This window comes from Tupaia chinensis, unplaced genomic scaffold (assembly GCF_000334495.1).
Source record: "Tupaia chinensis unplaced genomic scaffold, TupChi_1.0 Scaffold149131_1, whole genome shotgun sequence".
Taxonomy (NCBI): Eukaryota; Metazoa; Chordata; class Mammalia; order Scandentia; family Tupaiidae; genus Tupaia; species Tupaia belangeri.
The window spans coordinates 2,313,260-2,324,897 of NW_006208977.1; the positions used below are offsets into that span (position 1 = coordinate 2,313,260).

The following is an 11,638-nucleotide window of genomic DNA, read 5'->3' on the forward strand; positions in this document are numbered from 1 at the left end:
TAAGCATGTGTATGGGAGAGAGACAGAGAGCGAATGGAAGGGAGAGAGTCAGATAGGTATTTTTGATTGTCTTGCCACATTATGATCTTCCTGTCCTAACCTCTGAGTTAACTAGGGCTACAGGCTCTTGCCAACACACCCGGCATGTTTCAGGTTGGGCCAGAAACAAACCCAGGCCTCCCACGTGGCCTTGGTGACCGTGCAGCAGCCCCCTTTCACCTGCACCATTATGCCTGGGCCACTGAACTTTCCATCTGATGTGTCCATGGCAGGCTGACTTCTTTTGGTTTCCTTACTCTGAAGTTCAGTCTGAAATAGGAGTCCCCATTTCAGATGTTGACAGGCAGAAAGACATCTCAAAGGGTCTCACCTTGATGATTAAATACTTTGGCTTAGAAATCACACGCATCGCGGAACCCATGAGAGATGACCAGAGCCAGTCAAAACACCTCATTCAGAGAGAAGGGGTAGTGGTGAGTCCTTCTCCTCTCTCAAAGAGTAGACAACTGGCTACAAGAGGCAACGGAGACTCCGCCTGTGGGGTGAGAGAAGGACACAGGAAGGCGGAGGCATTTGCTTCAGCAGATAAAAAGATTTAAGTTGCAATAATTAAAAGAGCATTATGTTATTTAATGGATGGACAGACCAATTAAGGCCACAGAACAGAAAGCCCTGAGACAAAACAACTTGGTAAGAATTTAGTCCATGATAAGCATGCCATTAATGAATTCATTATATATAATTTGTATTTAGTCATTAATATTCAATATAAAATTATATTAAAAAAATAAATAAAATTGTATTAAAGTAAAAAATACTCTGTAAGATACTGTGGTGGAGGATACATGCCATTTTACATTTGTTTAAACCTGTGAAAATGCACCACCAGAAATAAAATCTAATGTGAACTAAGGACTTTGCGTGATAAGGCAGCCTCATGGGTGGTAATGCAGGTACCCCTCTAGTGGGGGATGTCAGTAACAGACACCCTACGTGTGTGTGGAAAGGGAGTATATAAGGTATCTCTTACCTTCCGCTCAATTTGCTATGAAGCTGAAACTGGTCTAAAACGTTGTTGCTGGCCCAGCTGTGACCGTGTGTGCCAGCTGATGCTGCCACTCTGCAGAGCGAGGCCACCTGGGAGGTCTGGGTCTGATTCCCACCCCACCCGTAAAGTCAGGAATAGTGGCACATGCCTGTAGTCCTTGCTAGTCAGGAGGTTGAGGCCAGAGGATTGCAATACAGTAAGACCCTGCCTCCCCCCAACGCCCCCCCAAAAAAATGTCCTGGGAAAAAAGGCAGCAACACAAAAATAAAACAGTCACCAGTGTGAAGTGTGTATGTCAAATGGGAAAGGAAGACTGAATATTTCTAGAAACTTAAGAAAACTTTATTGTTTATTAATTACATTATTTAAAATAAGAAATCATTCCCCAGGGAAGATGGCCACACTTTAGTCACTTGTCCTCCATTTTTCTGTTGGGGTTTTGGGCATGCACATACATGTGCCTGGTGTGGTTTTCAAGCCGTTGGGTCTGGGACTCGAATCATTCAGTCAGTCATATGGGATCTAGTGTCTTAACTACCATGCCACTTGCTGGCCCTTACATTATTTTAGATAATGATTTTTCTGAATCTGTCTTTCTTCTTTTCTCTCTCTTTTTCCCTCTCTATCTGATAAAGGAAATACAAAAATAAGAAAGGAGAAATTTCTTTAGAAATTTCATGCCCCTTAGTTAGTTTCCACCTTATCCTAGGGATAGCCATTACTAAAGGATGCAGTTGAGACCTATTAAAGCTCTTGATTTTATCTGTAACTTTAAATTTTTTAAAAGTATATATAAAAGTTGGAATCCCGGTTTTTGCTAATAATAGGAGGAAGAATGATTCTGTTGATATTAAGAAATAAAAGTCAGGAGAGTTGACTTAAAGATTTGACTTTTACTACCTCTCTGCAGCTTTCTGCTGTGGTCTATGGAACTGATGCTATGGCAGATTTTAAAGACTATGTGAGAATTGTCTGTTTCCTCTCCTGTTGCATCTATTCTATCTGGGCAGAAAAAATAAAAAGGCTAAACTCAATATACAATGAAGAAGCCTACTCAGTTTTCTCTGATGAGAGAGCTGGCTTTTTGATACAATATCACAGAGCTATTAAGAAGGAGAAAAGTTAAAAATCATAGTTAAATGGGTAACAATAGCATAGTATTTTCTAAAACTGTTTTCTGCTTCTAACCAGGAAATTAAACAATTATTTTGCAGGTTTAGAGAGAACATAGGATATCAAAGAGACTTTGCACTTACATGGACAATGAGACCAGCTTGGAGGTGGCTGTGAGCTCTCTTTAGCTAGGGCAAGACCATGGTAGTCAAAGGGGCTATCAGTGGATTCAGGACAGACAGAAAGTGACCAAAAAAAAAAAAAAAAAAGTTAGTTAATCAAACAAAAATTGAAAAAGCAATGGCATTTATCAACCTCTCCCTAAGTGTTATGTGTCTTTTACATATTGCTTTATATTTTTCTAAAACTATTTTTCTGTAGGGGAGGCAAAATCCTACCTCCATCTTTTTAGGTTCCTGTCTGGGTCTGAGAATTACATTGACGCAAAACAGATTAACAGGAGAAAAGCATAGATATGTACTTAACACAAGTTTTACACGGCATGGGAACCCTAAGAGGGAAATGAATTTGAAAAAGCAGTCGGAGCCATTTATATATTGAATTGGACCAAGAATAGTAAGTAATGAAAATGTGACAGGGGAAGGATGATTGGGCTGGGTATTTAATTGGGAAGAGAAGGGACTAGGAAAATAAAGATCAGTTTAACAAGGTTTTGTTTTGTTTTTCTTTTAAATATGCTATCGGGCATGTGCACTTGTTGGAGAGAGACAGAAGGAAACGAGAAGAAAGGGAGAGTGAGAAAGCACCCTTCCCCCCAAGAAGGATGGCCACACCACAATTCCTTCTTCACTCTCCTATGGGATTTTTGGCACACACGCACATGCACCTGGCATGTTTTTCAAGGCACTGTTTGGGAAGTCAAGTAGCACAGTTGGCCATATGGGATCCTGCTGTCTTAATCACCATGCTACCAGCTGGCCCAGTAAGATTTATTTGTTCAGAATTCCTTTGGCTTCTACTTTCTCATCCTTTGAAAGAATGTTGCCCTTTTTTTTGTTTCTCCCAGGAGAGAGAGAACACCTTTCACTTAGGAATTTTGTCTTCTACTTTAAAAAGTTTATGTATTTCTTCCATGAAAAGAGAGAGAGAGACAGAGGCAGAGATAGACTGAGACAGAGACATGCACCTCCAACAAGGTCCTTATATCCTGATCCACCCCCAGCCTCAGCCAGTCCAGGTCAGAAACACACATGTGCATGTACCCAGAGAACACAGGGAGGCCTCAGGATGGAAACCCAGAACTATCCCACCTGGGTCCAGATGCTTTACCACCACACCATCATCTGGCCCCTACTTTTAATAATCAGCTCAAAGGTCATAGTGATCTTCCTACACTGGCTGTTTTTCAAGTTCCTTTAACTTAAACAATTAATAGGCCAGAGTGTATATTTTTAAATTTTGTAGTAGTTGACGTTGAGCTCATATGTTATACTCATTTTGGAAGTGATGGTGAATTATATCTGATTAGATTTTCTTTTCTAGTTTAAATATAACACACATATAGAAAAGTATGTATGTGTGTTACAAGTGTATAGCTTGATGAGTTACCAGAAAGTGAGCACATCTGAATGAGCACCATCCAGGGCATTATTGGCACTACAAAAGACCCTTTGTACTTCATCCAGCTACTGTCTACTCCCTACTTTCCATTTTATGTAATTTTTTAAAAGAAATATTTATTCATTTAATTCCATTTGTTATTATTATTTTTTAAAAATTGACCAGCGAGAGAGAGAGAAAGGGATAGCAAGAAAGAAAGCTGCCAGGTCCAAGATTCGAACTGCAATCCGTCATGTGGGAATCCAGGGCTTTAACCACCATGCCACTTGTAGGGCCCTCCATTATATGTTATTGATTCAGCCTGTTTTTGAACTTTTTAAAAGTGGGATCATCCAATATACATGTTTTGTTTTGCTTTCAGGTTTTTGCTGTAGAGGCAAAGACAGAGAGAAGGAAAGTGAGAAGCCATCCTCCAGGGAGATGACCATGCCACAATCCCTTCTCCATCACTCTCCTGGGATTTTGGGCACACATGCATATGTGCTTGGCATGAGTTTCAAGCTACTGGGTCCAGAACTTGAACTGCAGTCAGTCATGTGGGAGCCTACCGCCTTGACCACCACACCACCTGCTGGCCCCATGGTTTTTTTGACTAGATTCTTCTTGCTCAACATTGTTGTAAGAGTAATCCATGTTGCATGTAGAAATTGATCATTTATTTTCACCATTGTATAGTTCTCCAAAGAATGAATGAACTGCAGTTGATTTATTTATATTATTGCCACTAGAATTAGGATGTGAGCCATTTCTATTTTTTTAAATTTTATTTATTCATTCATTTATTTTTTATTTGATCAGAGAGAGACACAGAAAGAGAGAATGGGAAAGTGAGAAAGCAAGCCACCAGGTCTGGGACTCGAACCGTGGTTAGCCATGTGGGAGTATCCAGCACCTTAACCACCACACCACCTGCTGGTCCCAGCCATTTCTATGCTTTGACTGTGCAAATAATGCTGCTATCCTTGTGTATTCATTTCGGTGCACAAGTCTGTGATGTATACCTGTTGGTTATATAATGAGCAGAATTATTGTGTCCCACGTCATACATAAAGTCAATTTCAGCAGTTAATGCTAAAAGAGCTTCTAAAATTGTTGCTCCAACTTTGCATTTCCAAAAGCTGTGTATGGAAGTTTTTGTTGCTTCACCTTATTGCTAGAACTTGGCAATAATAATCTTTATGGTGAGTGTGAGGTGATAATTCCTTATAGTTTGACTTTTCATTTCCCTTAGGAAAAATGGCAAGGAGCACCATTATTTATGTTTATTACCCACTTAAATTTACCTTGCCAAATTGCTCTTAAAGTTTATTGCCTAATTTTCCTTTGGGTTCTCTGTCTTTTCTTATTGATTTGTAAGAGTTCTTCATGTATCGGAGTATAATCTTTGTGTTTTATAACTACACCTGTCTTTCTATCATCTCTCTACTTACCCGTCGATCAATCTATAGTTTCCTTCCACTTGAAATATCTCCATGGCACTGGTAGCTGCTGACGGTGCAAAGAATAATGAAAATCATAATGATCCAATAAACGATGAACTTCACAGGAGAAATGTTTCATTGAGCAAATACTAGTCATTCCTTTCCATTTTTAAAAGTTCCAAAGGAAATGCCCCCTTTCTGAATCCCATTCTCTAGTTCAAGTTGTGTATTTCAAAAGACGACAGAGAGTTTTAACCCTGGGGAGTACGATGGGACTCCCATTTTTTTTTTTTTTTTAAATAGCAAGAACCCATAATGCCTGATCGTTCTGGTCACGAATTTTCGGGCTTCTGCCTCTCTGCACACTCAAGGTTAAGTGAATAAAATGTTTGTGCAGGTCTAAGGCTCCATCTGTTCCCTCTCCTGCTACAGGAGAGGACACAGTAAATACCTCGCCCTGCAGGCTCCACCTCATCATGCTTTACTAATCACCCTTCCCCTCTAGCTACCAGCTGTCCTGGCTCCAACTCAAAGACCTGAGTGAAAACCTTCAGGGAAAGGTGAAATCCGTCATTAGAGCCTCCACAAGTCCCAACCCTTGTTGCTGCACTCCTTGCCTGAGATTTCCCTGTGAGGGCATAAGTGGGATGCCAAATGGTTCTCTTATCCTGTGCCCACAGATGTCAAGGAGGCCCATAGCTCTATCCATGGAATCCCCAAGGTGGAAGAGACCTGAGAGACGGTGCTCTGACCTCAGTGTTTTTCAGATGAAGATACTGAGTCAGACGGAAGGAAGTGTCTGGGGATGCATGTGACTTCATGACAATGGCGGAATAGAGCTAGGCCCCTGCTCCTCGCTTGCTCTAGTGTGCACGCAGCAGCCATCCTGCCTTACTTCTGTCTTCTCGCCTGTCACTTTGTAGCCCTGGTGTTTGCCTCGGTTTCAAATCAAAACCACACACTTGTTGTAAAGTGTTTTCAAAGCTGATTACCATGCCGTTACACATGGAACAGTTCCTCCCATGGCGGGACCCCTGTTTGTCAGGCACTGGAGGCAGCCACCCAGAATGCATCAAAGCTGGAATGACTTGTGATGGGAGGCATTCTTGGTTGAAAACGACTCCTCTCCAAGACATGTGGCCCCCAGAAGTGTATGCTGAAGGTTGATTCTGAAACACAAGGAATGTTTCTTTTCTTCCAAATGCATAGCCAATTTGCAGGAGTTTATGGAAAGAGCTCTCAAGCTGACCGAATATCAGCATGATTGGCTACATTGAGGGGCGTGAGGAAGAGCATCCAGGAAATCAAAGCCCAGGAAATCTCCTCGCCTTGATTAGTGTGAAAAAGTTTGTCCTTCCCTGGCCAATATTTGGTGGACCAATAAATCTGGAAAGGACAGTGAACCCCACTGCTCTTTTTTCCAGTTACACCAGCCAAAGCCCAAGGGCAGGTGACTTTTGGTGATTGACTTGGGACCAATATCTTTTCATTCTATTTGTGTGAAAAGTAAAAAGTTCCTATAAAAAAGACATTGTGTTATTCACAGGCTTAAATTGTCACCTGTTGTAATAAAATTAAGATGCTTTAAAATCCCATCAACTACTTTTTTTTTAAAGGTAAAGTCTCACATATTTTCTGAATAGGGCGAATCTGATATTACAAATTTCCTGAACAAAAAGCAGATCCTATGTGGTTTTTGAGGAGTTTTCTGCTTGCCTTAAAACGCCAAAGGAAAAACACACAAAAAAGGAAGAAAATGTAGTTAAGCAAAAGACACAAAACATTTAAGGGACACAAAAATAGAAAAGTATCTGTTGATGAGAATGTGAATGATGATATCTTTAACTGGGCTAATAGACAGTATATTCATGCTGGGAAAATTCATTTTGCAAGCTGTAATGATATACAGTGATTGAATGGATAAGAAATGTTTTTATCTGTTTTTTGGAGAGGTTTTTGCTATAGGGCACGTGCTCTCACCACACAGAGAGAGACAGAGAGACAGAAAGCGAGAAATCACCCCCCCCCAGGGGGGATAGCCACGCCGCAATCCCTTCTCCTCCATTCTCCTCTCAGGATCTTGGGCATGCACGCACATGTGCCCGGCGTGACTTTTAAGCCACCGGGTCCGGGACGCGAACCGCGGTCGACTACGTGGGAGTCCAGCGACATAGCCATTACGCTAACTGCTGGTCCCGTAAGAAATGTTTTTAATAAGTCTAAACAAAAAACATGTTTCTTGGCACCATTGTTTACTTTTCTACCTTAAGAAAAATAATATAGTATGTACAAAGATTATCACCAAAGAAAGTACCCTAAATTCTTAAGAAATGGACAGCAACATTAAAATAAATTAACTCATTTTCTTTCTCCCAAAGAGCTTTACATGTCACCATTCCAGATAAATTCATACTTTCTCTATTCTTAAAATTCTTCAGAGAGGGCAATTTTTTAAAACAATTTCTTTTAGAGATTTTTGCTATGGGGCATATATGCTCACCAGAGAGACAGAAAATAAGCAATCACCCCCTGGGGGAATGGATATGCTTCAATCCCTTCTCCTCCATTCTCTTCTCAGGATTTTGGGTCCAGCGTGAGTTTCAAGCCACCTAGTTTGGGATTTGCACCATGGTCATGTGGGAGTCCAGAGATGTAACCATTATGACATCTGTGGGTCTCAGAGAGGGCAATTGTTAATGAACAATGCAGAATTCTAGATTTCTAGAGTTTTCCCCTTATTGTAAAAGCAAAATCAAACTCCAAGGACTCTAGGGTCTCCCACTGAGATTCCTATGGTCTCCCCTTCTGTGACTCGAACTGTGGTCAGCCATGTGAGAGTCCAGTGACGTAACTACTCCACCATCTGCTGGTCTCGATAGACTCATCTCGATTACTCCTCTTTTCCTAGCACTTCCCCTTCCCTGTTGCCCACTCTGTTGCCGCTAGTTCTGAAATACATCTTGACTGTGTCCATTTCTTTCTCTCCCCCTCATCTGAGCCATCGATCCATTTAGTCCAAGCCACTCTTCATCCATCTCTCACTTTCATGTCTATAGGAGCTTCTCAACTGGTCTCTCTCTATGACCCCAAAGTCTATTCTTCACACTGCAGACTCAAAGACTTTTTTCAAAACGTAACTCATGGGTTGACACTGTAGCCCAGTGATTAAGGCAGCCGGATCCCACATGACTGAATACAGTCTGATGCTTGACCCTGGGGGGCTTGAACAAACATATTGGCTATGTGAACATGCATGCCTCATATTCCAACAGGATGAAGAGATGGAGAAGGAATGAAGGCTTGACTGTGCCCCCTAGGGGTTGCTTTCTCTCTCTTTCTTTATGTCTCTCTCTCTCTCTCTGGTGAGTACACACATCCTCTGACAGTAAACAAATAAAACAAATAACAACCAAAAAAAAATTCACAACTTGCCCTGTAGCCTGGTGATTAAGGAAATGCGTGTATGTGTGTGTGTGTGTGTGTGTGTGTGTGTGTACCCAAATCCCAATAGGATGGAGAAGAAGGTGTTTTTTTGTTTGTTTGTTTGTTTGTTTGTTTGTTTTTTTCTTCTCTATTTCATCAGGGTTTTGGACAAACTAACTTTTTTTTTAAGTTGCTGGGTTTGGGGTTTGAACCAAGGGCAGCCACGTAGGGATCCAGCACTTAATCACTGTGCTATGAGGCTGGCCCAGCTCATACTAAGCATTTTATATGTGAAAGCAATTTGACCAAGCAACGTTTAAGTGGCACAGAGGAGACTGACAATCAGGGCCTTGTCCAGAACCTGGACCAAAGCCACTCAGCTATGCTGACGGAACGAGTCATGTTCAGGTAGCTTTTATCTGACACTCCCACCCCAACTTTGTTTTTGGAGATGGGAGAAGAAGAGCTCACTAGGAATTACAAAATACAATGGCAAGTGTTCCTCTGAGGACTTCACGGTGAAGCAAGACCCTGTGGTGTTACACATGAGTTCCTCACTCTGGCCTCTCAGCTCATGGTAAGTTCTGCCCTTCATCCAGCTTTCCCACCTCTGTTGACGGCCATCTTCTAGGGGAGCAGTGGACCAGGGAAGGACGAGGAGCCAGAAGGGGTGGGGTCTGCCAGGAACTACAGTGGAATCATGGGCCTTACTTTCCTCCTCTCTAAAATGCCAGCAATGATCTCCAAGGTCCCTTTCTAGGTTTACGATACTGTGGCTCAGAAGGTGTTTTACATAAGCCTCGACTGAGGAGTTTTTCCAGGACCTTTTCTGGCCTGTTTCCTTTCTGTCCACTTACTCATTTCACAGGTTTTACATGTCAAGGTTAGAACAACAATCGTAAAACAGACCAGACAAATTCTTCTCGTGCCAAGGCATTTGACAGAGCTGGCACCGGCTCGGGAACTTTTCCCTTCTGCCTGTATTCGTTCATTCACACATTTATCTAACAAATAATTACCGAGCACGTCCTATCCTGCTACACGGTAAGCCCTATGTCAAGCTTTGTGGTTCTACACAGTCTAGCCCCTCATGAAACGAATACAAATATGGTTATTTATGGATTATTATTATTTTTACATTTGCTCTCTTAGCACATGCACTCATCAGACAGAAACAGTGAGAGAGAGGGAGGAAAAGTGAGAAAGCACGCCCCTCTAGGGGACGGTTTTGCTGCAATCCCTTCTCTTCCATTCTCTTATTGGGATTTTGGGCATACACACACACACATAGCTAGTGTGTTTTTAAAGCCACCAGGTCTGGGACTCGAACTGTATAGTCAGCCATGTAGATCCAAACCCTTAACCACCATACCACAGGCTGATCCAAGATATTGATAAATAGAAAATCACACAAATAGATGGAAGATTCTAGCAGGAGCATGTACACTGTACATAGTACAAAGGATACGGTGATAGAAGGAAAAAAACCTATTAGAGGAGGGCACCTTCACTGGGAAAGTCGGCGGAGCTTTCCTGAAGAGATATAAAATGAACTCTAAGTGATGAGTGGGTTTACTACAAGGGGGTGGCCAGGGTGTTCCAGGCAAGAGGAACGACACGTGCAAAGGTCCTGGGCACAGGGTCGCCTATCCCAGGACTAACAGACTGGCGTGACTGTTGTGCAGAGGGCAGAGACTTAGAGACGGCAGAGGTGCAGCGGCTCAGCAGCAGCAGGGTGCTGCTGCAGAGCTGGGGCCACGTGGAAGATCAAGGTCAGGTTCCCAGGCTGACCGACAGGCTGACTGTGCCTGCCTGTAACACCAGCTGGCTGGGAAGGCTTCGGGGAGGGAGGCAGTGTGACCTCTTGTTGAGAATACCTCTCTCTGTCTAAAGAAATACACAAACAAAACAGAAACACATTTATTTAAAAACAAAATGGAATGAGAAGGGAGAGAAAACGTCCCTAAAAAGAAGGGGATGGAGCTGAGATCTGCCTGAAAAGACGTCAGTGGGCCACGGCATCTTGATCTCCCATAGACTACTTCTGCCCGGTTGCAGCTCCTCAGGTATGGTTCTTCCTTTAGCAGCTGAAAAAGTGCAAGCTTTAGCTGAGAGAGGGGGCAATTCAAATCCACAAGGAGGACCGGTGGTAGTATAGTGGTAACACCACTGGGCCCACTAAGAAAGGCCCCGGGTTCGTGTCCCGGGATCTCGCTGAGTACACCAAGTACAGTCACGAGTCAGAGATCCAGGCTGACTGAGGCTAGGGGTAGAGAGAGGCATGTAGACCCTATTGGGACTCTCTGTCTCTTTCCTCTATGTCTCTCCGTCGCTTTCTCTCTCATTAAATAAATAAATAGGAAAAAAAATTCGTAAGGATTTTTCATTTTTAGGAACCAGCAGTTACCGTAATGGCTGTGTCGCTGGACTCCCATGTAGTTGATCGTGGTTCGCGTCCCAGACCCGGTGGCTTAAAAAAACCTCACGCCGGGCGCGTGTACGTGCATGCCCAAGATCCCAAGAGGAGAATGGAGGAGAGGGGATTGTGGCGTGACCATCCCCCCTGGGGGGTGATTTCTCGCTTTCTGTCTCTCTGTCTCTCTCTGGCTGGCTGGCGAGCACATGCGCCCTATAGCAAAAACCTCTTAAAAAAAAAAAAAGGATTTTTCATCTTTTCTGGGGCCGCTGTGCTAGAGCCATTTCTTTGAAATCAAGAAGCAAGTCTCCATCAGCTGCCTTAACCAGTGCCAAGGCCTGGAGTAAGATGCATTCTTGTCCTGCCCTGGGCAGTTCAGACCACAGAGGACAGCTGTGTGTGTTCTGGCAGACTTCCTGCTCTGATCAGCCAAATGAAGATGTACAGAGTGGATGCAAAGCATTTGCAAGGAAGAGGAAACCAGAAGATCAGAGATGCCAAAAGCCAGAAGGCATGCATGGCCTTCCCCTTTTTCTGACAGATACCTCCAAGTTGGTTTTCCTCTGCAGAAATAACACAATCAACTGAGGCCATAAGTTCCAGAATAAAGTTTAGGAACAATAAGTGGAGGTGATT

The 11,638-nt window shown here is 42.8% G+C and overlaps 1 long non-coding RNA gene across 2 annotated transcripts; it reads right to left on the minus strand.

Annotated features, from left to right (window-relative positions):
* Positions 1–347: 347 nt before the first annotated feature.
* LOC102486894 (uncharacterized) lies at positions 348–7,700 on the minus strand. 2 transcript variants are annotated; one of them, XR_337704.2, is made up of 4 exons: positions 7,664–7,700; positions 5,173–5,227; positions 2,305–2,378; positions 348–535 (listed from the first exon to the last, which is right to left on the minus strand). It is a non-coding gene; the product is annotated as an uncharacterized LOC102486894 (long non-coding RNA). The 2 variants fall into 2 exon arrangements; XR_337703.2 differs by having other exon boundaries at positions 5,173–5,230; positions 7,664–7,698.
* Positions 7,701–11,638: the final 3,938 nt, after the last annotated feature.